Raw genomic sequence first — 14,853 nt, forward strand, 5'->3', positions numbered from 1 at the left:
TCCACCAATATGATAATTCAAAGCCATTACAGATAGACTTATTATTTAGGCAGTGCATGATAGTTTTATTTTTCTCCTCCAGCACCCTAATGCAAATGCATTATTTCTATCTGGCATGAGCATTATATTCCTGGTTCCATGTCTTCCTCTGAATCCTGCTAGAATTTCTTTCCGTTCTCTCTCTCTCTTTTTTTTTTAATGTTTGCCAAATTTGTTTATAATGTGGGGCCAAGTTCATTAAACTTAAAAAAATTCTAAAGTGTTTAAACATAGCAATTGAAATTAATACTGTTCTAGGGTTCATAATTAAGTAATTCCATTTTCTTTTTTTCTTGACACTAAAGATTTATAATATATTGGTAGAAACATGTCACTTGCCATATAGGTTAGATATTATGAGATCAATTTGTTACATATAAATTAAAAATTGGAAATGAAACATTCAGATATCAAATTGTACAACTGTTGAACAAATACAAATTTGTTAATAACCTCCTCCAAATAGAATAAAGAAACAGTATTAATAAAGAGTGGTTTTCATCATTCTCAAAAATTCCTCCTTATTTATTTCTCCATCCCCATCACGATCAGCTTCACAAGCATTTTCTGAAGTTCATTGTCCATTAAAAATTTCCCCTAGTTCCTTAGCAACCCTCTTGATATTGCTTATAGTGTTATGCTTATTGTATCATCATCACCAAATAATTTGAAGGCCTTCAATATTGCTTCTTTTTCATCTTCTTCACTCATTTTCACACTCATATGGCAAAAAACAAACAAACAAAAAAATCTTCAAAACCAATGGTTCCTATTCCTTTTTTGTCAACTTCAGCTATCATTTTTTAAGTTTTCTTCTTTCTTTGGTTCAAATCTTCAGTTCTTTCACATCTATGGTTCCAGACCCATCAACATCGAATAAATCAAAGGCCTCTTTAATTTCTTGCTTTTGGGTTTCATTCAATTCAATTTTTGCTGCTCTTTTCTTCCATTGGTCTAAACGTCTATGGTAGTTGGATGCCATGACCCCAACCGACGTCCAAGGTTGGGATCCCGGTGGCTCCTCACTTCCGTGATGCTCTATCCAACCGAAATCTTCACAGCTGCGATGCTGTTGCTAACGCCACTCACACCCGTCTCTTACCTGTCCGTTCTCTTTTGATGTACTGTTGCAATCACTTAAAAATTATCTTCAACAAATTTTTCCATGTGTGATATCAGTGATATTATTCTATCTTTTCCACATTTTCCTGTATCAACTGTCTCTAAATGCAAATGTATCTCTCTTCCAAAAGGTTGGCCAAGTAGCTGTCTTACAAATTTCTTGGCATAGTGCTGCATTAGTTTGTTAAAATATCTCAAGAAACAGTATTCTGTTAATCCCTGTAACCTCTAGTACTTTCAGTGACGCTTAGATCAGTTCTTGATCACATGCTACCACCCTACTATCAATAATAATGAGGTATCTCATGTTAATATCCATGTTGTGTAAAAATCCATATACAATGTAGACAATTCCGACAATTCCATACTTTCCTTGTAGTCTGTCCCCTCCTCCATTTACAGGATGGTAAATAGCATTTTACCACACACACACACACACACACACACACACACACACACACACAGAACCCTGGAAGTGTAGTGGGCTGCTAACAGCAAGAATAGCAGTTTGAATCCACCAGAGAATCTCCGTGAGAAAGATGAGGCTTTCTGCTCCCCAAACATTTTACAACCTCAAAAACCTTATACAGCGTCCTTATGTGTTGGAACCAACTACACTGCATGCAATAGCAGCAGCAGCGAATGCGGACACAGTACATACACACTTAAGGTATTTTTCTTATAACTGCTTTTTGTTATTGAATTGATTTCCATTCAACATACTACTATGAATAAATACTCTCAGTAAAGATTTTTCTATTTAGTGAAACTGAAATGCAGCCATTTTTCATGTGGATAGATTTACTTCGGAGTTAAACTGCCTGTGTTCCAAATGAATGAAGGCAGAACCAAATATTTTTGCTCAATACATACTATGGCCACTAGAGGGCAAACCTACTTCACGCTGTAACTAGAGAGCAAAGGCTACTTTAATTCAAAGCATGATTGAACAGCAAAAGTGACCTCAGTATAGGTTAGCAAGAACCCATTATTGTAAAAGGAGAGGTCATTCTGTCAAGTGACAGAGATGAAATATCATTTGAGTCACTTTGAAGCCAGCTGACCAATTATGCCTATCAAAACCTCCATGTAATGAAACCACAAAGACCAAGAGTCATTCTAGAGGTGATAACCTCTACAGTGAGTGAGGCAGGGGGTGGCAAATCAGGTTAAGTAATGTTACTTTACATGAGAGAAGGGAGGGTAATTTTGAAATACATTCATTTGGTTGACTGGCTGGCTATGTGCCGTGGAGTTGGTTCTGACTCATATCAACTTTCTGTAGGGTTTCTGAGGCTGTAATCTTTACAATATTGGAAGGTCTCATCTTTCTCTTGTGAAGTGCCTCATGGACTTGAACTTCTGGTGTTGTGTTTCCCAGTCCAAGATATAACCCACTAGGCTACTAGGGTTCGTTACATTAAGTTGAGTGCGGGAAATATGGCCTAACTTGGCATAATCCTAACAAAAACATTACATTGTAGACAGTGTGATTGGTGAAATATAGCAATCAACTCCATTTGGAAAATTGATGCCTATCTGAATATAAGAATGAGCATCCTAAATAGCCTGTATATAAGAAAACTTACTTCAAATTAAAACTTTGATTTTTGCTTTGGAAGGAGCTGAAAATTACACCAACATCCAATTTCGCAATAAAAACAAACGCACAGTTTCTTAATGGGGATTTGTGGGTTTACGTGACTCAAACTAGTATAGGGATACTTTCTAAGCTTTGGATTCTGATATTCTATCTTGGGTCTTCCTAATCAGAAATTCTGAGAAAAATCTAAGCAATCTCACTGCTGACAAGAACCTTTTCTAGGAAAGGACATTGGCTTCATGTATGAGTATTAATTTCTTCATTATTTGTTGCAGGTTGAAAAAGGAAACTACCCATTTCTATCGAGTAGACTCTAACTAGTTGTAATCTTGTGGGGTACAGAGTAGAACTGAGTTTTATATGATTTTCTTGGTTATATATATTTTTTTAAGTTGACCATGATGATACAAAATTTTTGGGACCTTGATTTGCTAATGGGGCAATTCAAAATGAGGAGACTCAGAGGCAAATAGCCATTAATGATCAGAGCATTAAATGTGTGAAATATGAATCTAGGAAAATTGGAGGTTGTCAAAAATAAAATGTAATGCATAAACATCGATATCTTAAGTATTAGTGAGCTGAAATGGACTGGTATTGGCCATTGTGAATCTGACAATCATATAATTTACTGTGCTGGGATCAACAAATTCAAGAAGAATGGCATTGAATTCATTGTCAAAAAGAACACTTCAAGATCTCTCTTGAAGTATAATGCTGTGACAGGATGGTATCCATACACCTACAAGGAAGACCAGTTAATATTATACACATTTATGTACTACCCACTAAACCCTGTGATGATGAAATTGAAGAATTCTACCATCTGCTTCAGTCTAAAACTGATCAAACATGTAAACAAGATGTAATAATCATTGCTGGTGATTGGAATGCAGAGGTTGGCAACAGAGAGGAAGAATGAGTAGTTGGAAAATACATTGGTGGTGATACAAATGATGCTGGAGATCAAAGGATACAATTTTTCAAGACCAATGAGTTATGCCTTGCAAATGCCTTTTATAAACAACACAGAAGGCAACTATACACATGTACCTCATCAGATGGAATACATAGGAATGAAATTGACTACATCTGTAAGAAGACATAGTGGAAAAGTTTAATATCATCAGCTAAAACAAGGCCAGGGTAAAACTGTCAAACAGATCATCAGTTACTCACATGCAAGTTCAGGCTGAAGCTGAAGAATATTAAAACAAATACATGAGAGCCAAAATATGAGCTTGAATATATACCACCAGAACCGACTCAAGAACAGATCTGATGCATTAGACATTAGTGACTAAAGACCAGCTGAGTTGTGGGACGATATCAAAAACATTGTGCAGGAAAGAAAGACCAAAATGGATGTCAGAAGAGACTCTGAAACTTGTTCTCCAGCATACAGATACAAAAGCAAATGGAAGAAACGAGGAGGTAAAAGAGTTGAATACAAAAGCAAAGAGCAGCTCAAGAAGCAAAGTGAAGTGTTATATTGAAATGTGCAAAGACCTGGAGTTAAAAAACCAAAAAGGAAGAACATGCTCAGAATTTCTGAAGCTGAAAACCTTTCATTATTTATTTATTTATTTTTTACTTGCAGGAGGAATTGAAACAAATTTTAAGGGCATTTTTTTTTCACACACACCCCCATAAACATGAATCATTTTCAAGTAAAACCAACTTAACTATAGACCTGTAGCAAAATAAGGGAAAGTAGCACAGCAAACCAAGAGGGAAAGGTTAGGGTAAGAGGTGGGTACAGTCTGCATATAACATATGCATAAATGCCATATGGTTCACCTGCTCAGGACCATCTCCCCAGAAGGCAAGCACAAGGACCCCTTCTAAGAGGATGCCCCCCAAAACATCTGAGAATGTTTCAACTTAAAGCTTTTTAAAAAATCAACTAAACCCACAAACTACCCAACCATGACCACCTTCCTTAAGCAATCGAAGGAATTTCTTTATAAAAAGATTAATAAAAAATATTGAAAATTTATTTTATATTTGTAGAGACAATAGAATTCAGAAGTTTTTAGAAAACAGACCAGAAACCGCCTTCCAGTTTCCACCCAGTTGCTGAGAGGTCTGAGCAAGGCTAGAAAGTTGAGGGTATTTGAGGGGCTGCTGGAGGATGGGCAGTCCAGCCTAGAAGAAATCAGTAAAGATGGAAGGTTGTATGTGGGGGGTGCAGGTGGTGGTGGGGGTGGATAGGAACAGTCATCAAGTGGCTGTGCAGTAAAGAGGAACAAACACAATGTAGTCAGAAAGACCTTGACATCCTCCAAGACATACTAAATCAGTTCTTACAAAAATCCAAGCAGTTTGGTCCCAACTGAGGTGAACTCTTCCGTGTTTATTCACATGCTTTGTTTTCTGTTTTAAGAATCAAAGTTGCTCAAATTAAAACTTTTTTTAATGCTAATATTACTACATATGTCTACAAAAAAGGAGGGGGGACTCTTAAAGTCAGGAAAGGGGGAGAAGAAATAGAAAATAATCCAATTATTCCAAATGAAATGAAGAACTGTTGGCTTTCTAATAGAGAACAAACTGAAACCCAAGCATCGCTCTCCTCTCCCCCCACTGAACACCAACAAGAACTGAGAAACACAGCTAAAGCCCAATGGGTTGTGTTCTGCTTGAAAGCTGGAACTAACCGCAGGCTCCTAGGCCAGCCTCCTCTGTCCAGTGGGGTGCAGCGCCAGGGATGCTTTAGCTGTAGTAGGAATCTGCAAGTCTGGTGGTGGGTTGGTGGGTGGGTGGGTATTTTCAGAATCTTTTTGAAGATCCTGTTTAGCTCCTACCAGCCATCTTCCCAGCGCCGCTCCCCTGGTCAGGGGCTCCAACCAGTGGGCCTTACTCTGTTGTGGGCTGTAAATTGGTCTTCTCTTCTCAGTTCTCTGTCCCACTCTCATCATCTTCAATCTCCCCTTCCTCCTCACTGAATTTGTCATGGGCCCATTTGGGGCTGGGGATGGATTTCCAGAACAAGAACTGGCCTTGGCCCCAGAGAAATGTTCCTCTGCCCCCACCCCACCTCACCCACTTCTCACTGCTTCACCTTCACGGTCATCATGCAAGTAATACTTCCTGCTTTTGGGTGTGTATTCTGAGTCCCACTCCTCTTCGCGGTTTCTCTTTTGAAAATCATTGGTGCTATTATTGTTATTGTTGAGAGAGTACTTGCTTCTGCCCCAGCAACTCCCTCTGGCCCCAAATTGAAAGATCCCTCGAGCTCTGCCTCCTGGCTTTTCACTTGGATCCTGGAAATCTTTGATCCCCAGTCTTGATTTGTCAAAGCCTGTAGTTCTCTCCTGTCTCTCCTCCATCTTCTGCTTTGTAGGAGTGGGATGACTGGGAGGAAGAGGATGAGGAACTGGACCTGTCTCGTGCTCTCCGGTATTTCTTCTGCTTCTATGATTCTTTATGAGTTTTCTTTGTTTTCTCAGCTGATCTTTCCCTTGAGTGGCTTGAGTCTCAGGAATACATTGATTCTCTTGATTTACCTCATTTAAGATCTCTCTGTGTTTCTTATGTTCAATATCAAGGCGGAGAACACCACCATCATCTTTGTATTTCCCCTCAGCCTTGTAGCCAGGTCCTCCAGGACTTTTCATCTCGTTGTGAGCCAAATCCTGTTTTCTGAATGGACTGGGGGAAACGTCTATCCTTCTGTGTATCTCTGAGCTTTTCTTGTTTTTAGCTCCCTCCTGATCAGTTCCTCCCTTCAGGTATTTAGTAAAGCATTCATGCAACTTCGTTCCTGAGGACCCAAAATGATGCTCTTTAACATGGTGAACAATGGTCACTATATGCTGGACAAACAATTCTGAGGGGCTACGCAGCACTTAACAACAACAACAATGCTGAAACTGAGTTGACTGTATGTTCTGGAAAGTGGGACGAAATTCCTGTTTTCTGTTGCTATGGACTAAATCCCGACAAAGCTTGCGTACCTGAGTCAGTAAGCCACTGGGTTGAGCAAGGTCCTCGTTAAAAGAATCCATCTGGACATTGAGCTGGGCCTCTCAAGTAATAGAAAAGGAAGACTTCCCCATGGAAAAGTTTCCTTTGCCTCCCAGCTTGGCGGGGCTATCCTGGGGGAGATGATGAGCTTTTCTCATAGACTGCTTTGTGTGCGCTCGCTCAGAAGTTCTTCTCTGGCACAAATCCTCTGTGGCTAGTCTCGCTTCTCTTGGCCCCTCCCTGGTCCTCCTCTTTTTGGATCTCTCCTTCCCTGGAGGTGTGTACAACAGGCCTTCCTGTTTGGACGACTTCTCCTCCTCCTGGGTTTTGTTTGCACCTGTTTTGACTTTCAACATAAATTTGGGTTTATCATCAAACTCAGATTCCTTCCTTCCCTTAGTTTTATCCTTATCGTGATCATCCATTTCATCCTTGTGGAAGTCAGCCATCTTCTGCTCAAATGCCCTTCAAAGCTTGTATCTTTTGGGAGAACGACTGCCTCGAAAGCCTTCTTAGTGTCAGATTTGGGAGCAAATAGATCAGATTTCATTATCGCATCACACAAGCCTGTGTCAGAGAAGCTCCATTTTTCTTTCATTTTCTCTTTATAAGTATTTTGTTTCTGTTCCGTATGTTTTCCATTCTCTGTCTTCTGCTCCTCTAGATACCTCTTCGTATAGGCTGCTCCTCCTTGAAGCAACAGAATCCTACTGAGACGAGCCATATGTGGAGCCAGTGGCTGGTGGACTCTTACCCACAAGGCTTGTTTGGGATGGACTCTAGGACCCAGAGCCGTGGTCGAACTGACTTCTGTGAGTCCCAGCTGATACCCAGCTCCACTCAACAGAGTCGAGCCTATCTGGGATGTGTTAGAGAGTAGAGGGCTAGGATTTGGCACAGGCCTAGACCGGGGAGACCACGGCATCACCACCACTAACTGGAGAGGGCTTTTGAGAGCAGGACTGCGCTCCCTGGGGTTCAGGTCGGAAACAGCAGAGGCCAATGATACAGAAACAGTGCCATAGATTATATCAGACCATGGCTTTGAGCTCTCAGATCCTTTTGCATCTTGCGAGGTACCTCCAGAGAACGTCTGCTCCTTGGCCTCATCACCCTGGTTATGCCCAGCAGCCTGAGTTTAGAAGATTCAACTCGGCTGTGGTTGGAAGATGACGGAGAGGATGAGGAGCGCCTTGACGTGTCAGAGGAAGACTTACCGGAGTTTTTTGGATGGCTCCTGGATCTTGGTGAAAGGGACCTTCTCTTTGGAGACTGGGATCAGGAACCGCCTGGACGAGGACTGTAGGCTTGCGTGTACTTCCACCAATTTGAGCGGTAGTTTCCTTAGTCACCTCTGTTATACTGGTCACTTGGATAAAAGCCGCTATTGCGCCCACGGAAGTAATAGGGCCTTCTATACCCTCTGTTGTGGCCTTGGAAATCACAATTGTGATACAATCTCGGGTGGTTTCTTTCTCTGTAGGATCGGGAAAATACGATCTGGAACGAGACCTAGAACTCGACCTGCTCTTCCTTGAACAAAGCACACACAGATCAACTCCAAGACTGAGATCTTGATCCAGAGCTTGAACAAGAAGAGCGAGATCCAGACTTGGATTTATTTGTTTTTGACATCTCTGAATGGAGAGTCATGCTTCAATTATACCTTATTTGAACAAAGATTCAACTTGCACTGGATTACAGACACCACCTCAAGAACTCTGGCAGCACGGCCGGTTTTTCCAATGTGCAAAATAAGGTAAGAGTCCTGGGCCCACATCAGCAATCGTAGCTGCAGCCTCCAAAATTTTCACTATTGAATGGAGCAAAATTGAGTCCACTGTGGTGCTGTAGGATAAGCACTAGGAGTTCTGTGTGACGTTGTGGACTGCAAGGTCGGTTTGAACCACAAGGTCGATAGTTCAAGCTCAACAGATGCTCCTTAGAAACCCTATACAGGTTTACTATGAGTCAGTACCAACTTGACAGCACTTAACAACAACAACAACAACTAGCCACAAGGCTACTTGTTCAAAACCAACAGCAGCTCCTCAGAAATCTGATTCGATGGCAATAAAATAACAAAGTACAAAATATTGAATGGTGCAGAAAGCATCAAAAGAAGATGGAAGGAATACACAACAACTGAACCAAAATTAAGGATCACTGTTTAGCCATTTCAAAATGTAGCATCTGATCAAGAACTGATGATACTGAAGGAAGAAGTTCACGTTGCATTGAAGGCATTGTTGGCAAAAAACAAGGTTCTAAGAAATACAGAATACATAGTGAAATCTTTCAAACAAACTGATAAAACACTGGAGGCACTCACTCCTCTACACCAAGAAATTTTCAAGACAGCTACCTGACCAACCACTGGAAGAGATCCTTATTTGTGCCAATTCCAAAGAGAGATGGCCCAACATAATGTAGACATCATTGATCAATATCATTAATATCACATTCAAGTAAAATTTTGCTGAAGCTAATTCACAAATGACTACACCAGTACATAATCAGGGAGCTGCCAGAAATTCAAGATGGATTTATAAGAGGATGTGGAACTAGGGATATCATTGCTGATTTCAGATAGATCTTAGCTGAAAGCAGAGAATACCAGAAAAATGTTTACATATTCTTTATTGACTATACAAAGATTTTTCGACTATGTGGATCATGAGACAAGCTTTGCATAACATTATAAAGAATGAGTATTGCAGAACACTTAGTTGTGGCCTTAGGATATTTGTACATATCCTAAAAGGCAGTTGTTTGAACAGAACAAATGAATACTTAAGGGTTTAAAACTAGGAAAGGTGTTCCTCAGGGTTGTATTTTTACACTATTCGTATTCCATCTGTCTGCTGAGAAAATAATATGAGAAACTGGATTATATGAAGAAGAAGAACATGACATCAAGGTTGGAGGAACAATCATTAACAACCTAAGATCTACAGGTGATATAATTTTGCTTACTGGAAGTGAAGAGAACTTGAAATAGTTGCTATGGAAGATCAAAGATCACAGCTTTCAATATGGATTGAACCTCAATGTAAAGAAAACAAAAAATCCTCACTACTGGACCGATAACATCACAATGAATGGTGAAAAGATCAAAATTGCTAAAGACTTCATTTTGCTTGGATCCACAATCAATATTCAAGGAAGCAGCAGCCAAGAAATCAAATGAGGTATTGCCTTAGGCAAATCTACTGCACAGACCTCTTTAAAGCATTCAACAGCAAAGATATCAATTTGAGAACTAAGGTGACTTGACCCAAGTTATGGTATTTTCAGTCACCTCATATGCATGTGAATGTTGGACAATGAATAAGGAAGACTGTAGAAGAACTGATGCATTTGAGTTAGGGTGTCGAAGAAGAATATTAAAAGTACCATAGATAGCCAGAAGCTCAAACAAATCTGTGTTGGAAGAAGTACAACTGGATTGCACCTTAGAAGCCAGACACATTATGAGGAGAGACCAGACCCTGGAGAAAGACACCATGTCAGAGAAAAAGAACCCTGACAAAATGTAGTAGCAGAGTGACAGCAGCAATGCACTCACGTGGAACAACAGTTGTGAGAATGGCTCAGGACCATGCAGTGTTTAGTTCTGTTGGGCGAACTGTCACAATGAGTAAGAGCTGACTCAGCACCTACTGATGTTTAAGGAGGACAGTCTCCAGGTCTTTCTTCCATGTTGGGAATGGATGGGGTTTGAAATAACAACCTTTTGGCTAGTGAGCAAGGACAAATTGTTAGTGCCACCCTATAACCTTTTTGTTGGAGTAGATGTTGAGGCAAACAAATCAAACAAAATCACGCATACACATGTGTCATGTATTTAATTAAGATATACCACTCTAAAACACTTAAACAAACTCGACGGCACTTAACAACAATTCTAGAATAGTTACCCATTATCCTGAGACCTGACCTACAGATTTAAAGGGAGAAAATCTAATCTCTGTTCCACAATATGGTTGTATAGCTTTTACATTTACTCCAGTGACAGGTGGTGGTAGAGGTGAGGGGCTAGAGCTCCCCTTCTTAGTGGTTTCTTGGGAATGATTTCTTTGGCTTACAGATGTGTTTGTAGGATTTTGTAAACTATGTGCCTCAGCATTTAAAGTAAAAAGAAGGTCAGGCAATTCATCTGTACCCAAAAACGAAATAAATAAAAGTCTTGGAAAAATTATTGTAGATTTTTTAGACTTTTCCAAGGAATCATATTTTACCCTTATGAGAGTGTAGTGATAAAATAGAACAGCATAAAGATGAAATATAGCTTTATTTCTTCTTTTTAGTGGATTTGACCATTCCCATTAAATTAAAAAAAAAACATTTTTCATAAATTTTATTTCATCCCTGCAGCATGGATCTAAATATGTCAGTCCAGCCATCAAATCCAGATTTCCATGTGTTTGCTAGCCTCACATATATAATAAATTAAGGTTAAAAAGCAAAGGACTAACAGAAAACACTTTTGAAATTCATGATGGTGTTCAAAAGGGTAGGATTATATATTCTATGGTAAAGATGAATTACAGCATTTTAAGGAAGCATTTTTAAGTTATAAGATTAATACTTTTATAAAAATGAATTAATACTTATTTGTTTAAAGTAAAAATGATGTTTCCTCCTCATGTCCCTACATCCTTTCTTTCATGGCTGAGTTTGTTTTGTGCTGCTCAGTAGATAAAGAAGAGAAGATAAGTAGTTAGTTAAGTAGGTAAAGTCATTTTTAATAAATAAAAGTGGTAGGTACTGAAGTCCTCTGTGTCTTTGTTTCAGTTTGTTGTTGTTAAGTGCCGTTGAGTCGATTCCTACTTATAGTGACCTTGTATAAGGTTTCCAAGGAGCAGCTGGTGTGTTTGAACCACCAACCTTGCAGTTCAGATGACTTTGCAGTTTGATGCATTAGCCCACAGTGCCACAGCTTTACACATATTCAAATACAATGGCAGAATGAAACCATAGCTTAGTGTTTAAGAGCTACAATACTACCAGCAGCTAGCACTCTATAAGGCTAATTCAACATTATTGCTGCTAGACCTCCAGTTGATACATGTTGCTGTTGTTAAATGCCTTTGAGTTCCTTTCCAACTCACAGCAACCCTGGACGGGTTTCCAAGGAGCAACTGGTGAGTTTGGATCACTGAACTTGCAGTTACCAGTCCAGTGCTTATCCTACAGCATCTTACCAGAACTCCTAATGAAAATTTTAAGGCTGAGAATCATGTTTTTCCTCATGTTTTCTCTATTGCAAATTAACACATCAGTCTTGCTTTGCTAATAACATCACATTTCATTCAAATGCTGCTTGTTGTTATCAAGTGCCCTCGAGTTGGTTCTGGCTCATAGTAACGCTATATAGGGTTTCTGTGGAGTGGCTGGTGAGTTTGAACTGCCAACCTTGTGGTTCAAACTGACCTTATGGTTGAGTGCTTATCCTACAGGGCCACACCAGGACTCCAAAATACTCATAGGAGCTGGTTTAACATTACTCTTGCTGGACCAGCAAGAAAGTAGAATTTACAGTTGCTCTTTCTTGGAACCCCTATACAGGGTCGCTGTGAGTCGGAACCGACTCCATGGCACATAACCACCACCACCTTTACCTACATGCATTTAAAAAAAAAAAAAAAAAAATGTCATCCCCCCCCTTTTTTTTTTTTGTAGCTCCACTTAACTTAAGGAAACAATACTTGGGATAGAGATGGAAAATTTTGTTTTAACCATTGCAGATTTTTGATTTGAGGTAGGCGGGAGTGTTACCACTGTATCTATGTCAAAATTGTACTTTATATATGGAAGGTTTTTGTTTTTTCCCCCCAGTATTAACATTTAATTTAATTGGACTCCTGGTGTGGTGCTGTGGGATCAGCATTGGACTAAGAACCACAAGGTCAACAGTTGAAACGCACCAGCTGTTCATCGGAAACCCTATACAGGGTTGCTATGGGTTGGAACTGACTCAACAGCACTTAAAAACATCTTTAATTACTCTGTATTTAGAAACACTCAAAATTCTTATTTAATGAAGTTTTCATTACTTGGATTTAGCTGAGCTTAAATGATTCAGTTTTGAGTGATTAATAGGACTAACTGTGGGAAATTTAATGAGAGGCTTGGTCCATGTTGCCATCTTGCTGGATATAAAATGAGCCATCTTGTTGATGTGAGTGGGCACTTGATTGCTTAACTGACCAAACTTGCCACTATCTGACCTCTAGGTCTTGAGACTTGAGCCAATAGCCTGACTTGATTTCTGCAGACTTGTGAAGCCAGAGATTGATGTAGCTTGAGTGAGGGGCATCCTCCAGGCTTAGGTATGAACTGTGGATTTGCGAATTGCCAGGGACCATAACTGTTTGAGTCATTTCTTTTATGGGCTGTGAGTTCTGTGAGTGATTGAAGCAAATTGTGAAACCCTGGGACATGGGGGAGAATATGGAGCGAAGGAATCAGTGGTTGACATCAAGGATTATAGAGCTCTGGTAGCATAGTGGTTACAAATCGGGCTGCTAACCTCAGGGTCAGCAGTTCGAAACTACCAGCTGTTCCGCAGACAAAAGATGAGGTTTTCTGCTTCCGTAATGATTTACAGTCTCAGAAACCCTGTGCAGGGTAGCTGTGAGTCAGAACTGACTCCACGGCACATAACAACAACAACTTAGCACTTTAGAAAAGTCTAACATTTTGGATCTCTTTAACCTTTAACCTCCACCTCATAAAGCACAGCCTTGTGCTAACCCTTCATAAAGACATACACTTGCATTTGAATGTAAGCTTCCTGAGAGCAGCAATTGTATGCATGCCTGGATTATAACATGTATCCAATAAATCCATTAATTAATGAATGAATTCAAACAAACTATTAAATCTAAATCACATGTAGGAAAGAGAGATTTCAGAGTAATTGAATGTTGCTTATGATCAAGTTTGAAAGTCCATTTTACTGAAGTTGACAAACTGCACAGGTCAACTAAAAAACAATCCTAGGTAATTTATAGAGACATATTTGATGAGTTCCAGAGTAAACATCTAGTTTCAAAATTGCATTGGGTTATGAATTTGATTCCAGAGATGAGAGACAGAGAGTGTCTTTGAAATATTTTCTTATTCCCCAGAAGGACTCTAGTAAAAATGGACTGCCTCAGACAAGATTTCACCTCCATTATGCACCTTGTTAAATAGACCATTCGGTAGGCATTGACGTTGTACTTGACATTTGAATTGTAGGCATTTCACCTCTAGTGTTCTGAATTATACATTTTTATGCATCCTTCTCTGAATATAAGCTGCCTTGTATGCGTTTCTGTTCCCCACATGAGGTTTGAGAAATGACCCCCAATTTCAGAATATTTGACTCACTATAGAAATTAATCTTGGACAACTATCACATATGCTGGAAAGAATGACTGAGAATGGAGGAAATTTTCTGTTGAAATAGCATAATTCAACTTATCAAATGCTAATTGTTTAGAGGAGAAAGGGTGAAGAATACCTTTTCTTGATTATAGACAACAGTATTGCCAATTGTGAAGGTGTGTGTGACATGGATTACTTCTAGAATTCGTTTATCAAGCTCTTTTAGTAGAGTAGGGGCTGTGTCTGATTTTGCTTACCATCATTGAACTGTAAACCGCAAGGTGGGCAGTTCAAACCCACTAGCCACTGGGTGGGAGAAGGATGAAGCTTTCTGCCCCCATAAAAATGTAGAGCCTAGGAAACCATACAGAGTCACTAAGAGTAGGAATCACATTGATGGCAGCGGGTTTTGTGTCCTTCTTGACTCATACAGAGAGAGTAGGTGTTGAATGACATTCTCTTATTCAAGGATTTATGCTGTTGTATAGTGTTTCTGTGGAGAAACTGGTGTGTGTGAACTGTCAACCTTTCGATAAACAGTCAAGTACTTATTCTGCCTTGTTATTGTTGTCAGGTGCCATCGAGTCAGAACCGACTCATACAATGTCCGATCCTGGGCCAACCTCACTACCGCTGCCACACTTCAGTCCATCAATGATGCCACCTGGCTGATCCATCTCGTTGGGGGTCTTCCTCTTTTTCTCTGACCCTCCACCCTACCCAGCATGACATCCTTCTCCAAT

At 39.8% G+C, this 14,853-nt stretch overlaps 2 pseudogenes; both read right to left on the minus strand.

Moving 5' to 3' along the window:
- Positions 1 to 520: 520 nt before the first annotated feature.
- LOC102835758 lies at positions 521 to 1,021 on the minus strand (annotated as a pseudogene).
- Positions 1,022 to 5,623: 4,602 nt separating this feature from the next.
- LOC102836137 lies at positions 5,624 to 8,368 on the minus strand (annotated as a pseudogene).
- Positions 8,369 to 14,853: the final 6,485 nt, after the last annotated feature.

This window comes from Chrysochloris asiatica, unplaced genomic scaffold (genome assembly GCF_000296735.1).
Source record: "Chrysochloris asiatica unplaced genomic scaffold, ChrAsi1.0 scaffold00196, whole genome shotgun sequence".
NCBI classification, from domain to species: Eukaryota; Metazoa; Chordata; class Mammalia; order Afrosoricida; family Chrysochloridae; genus Chrysochloris; species Chrysochloris asiatica.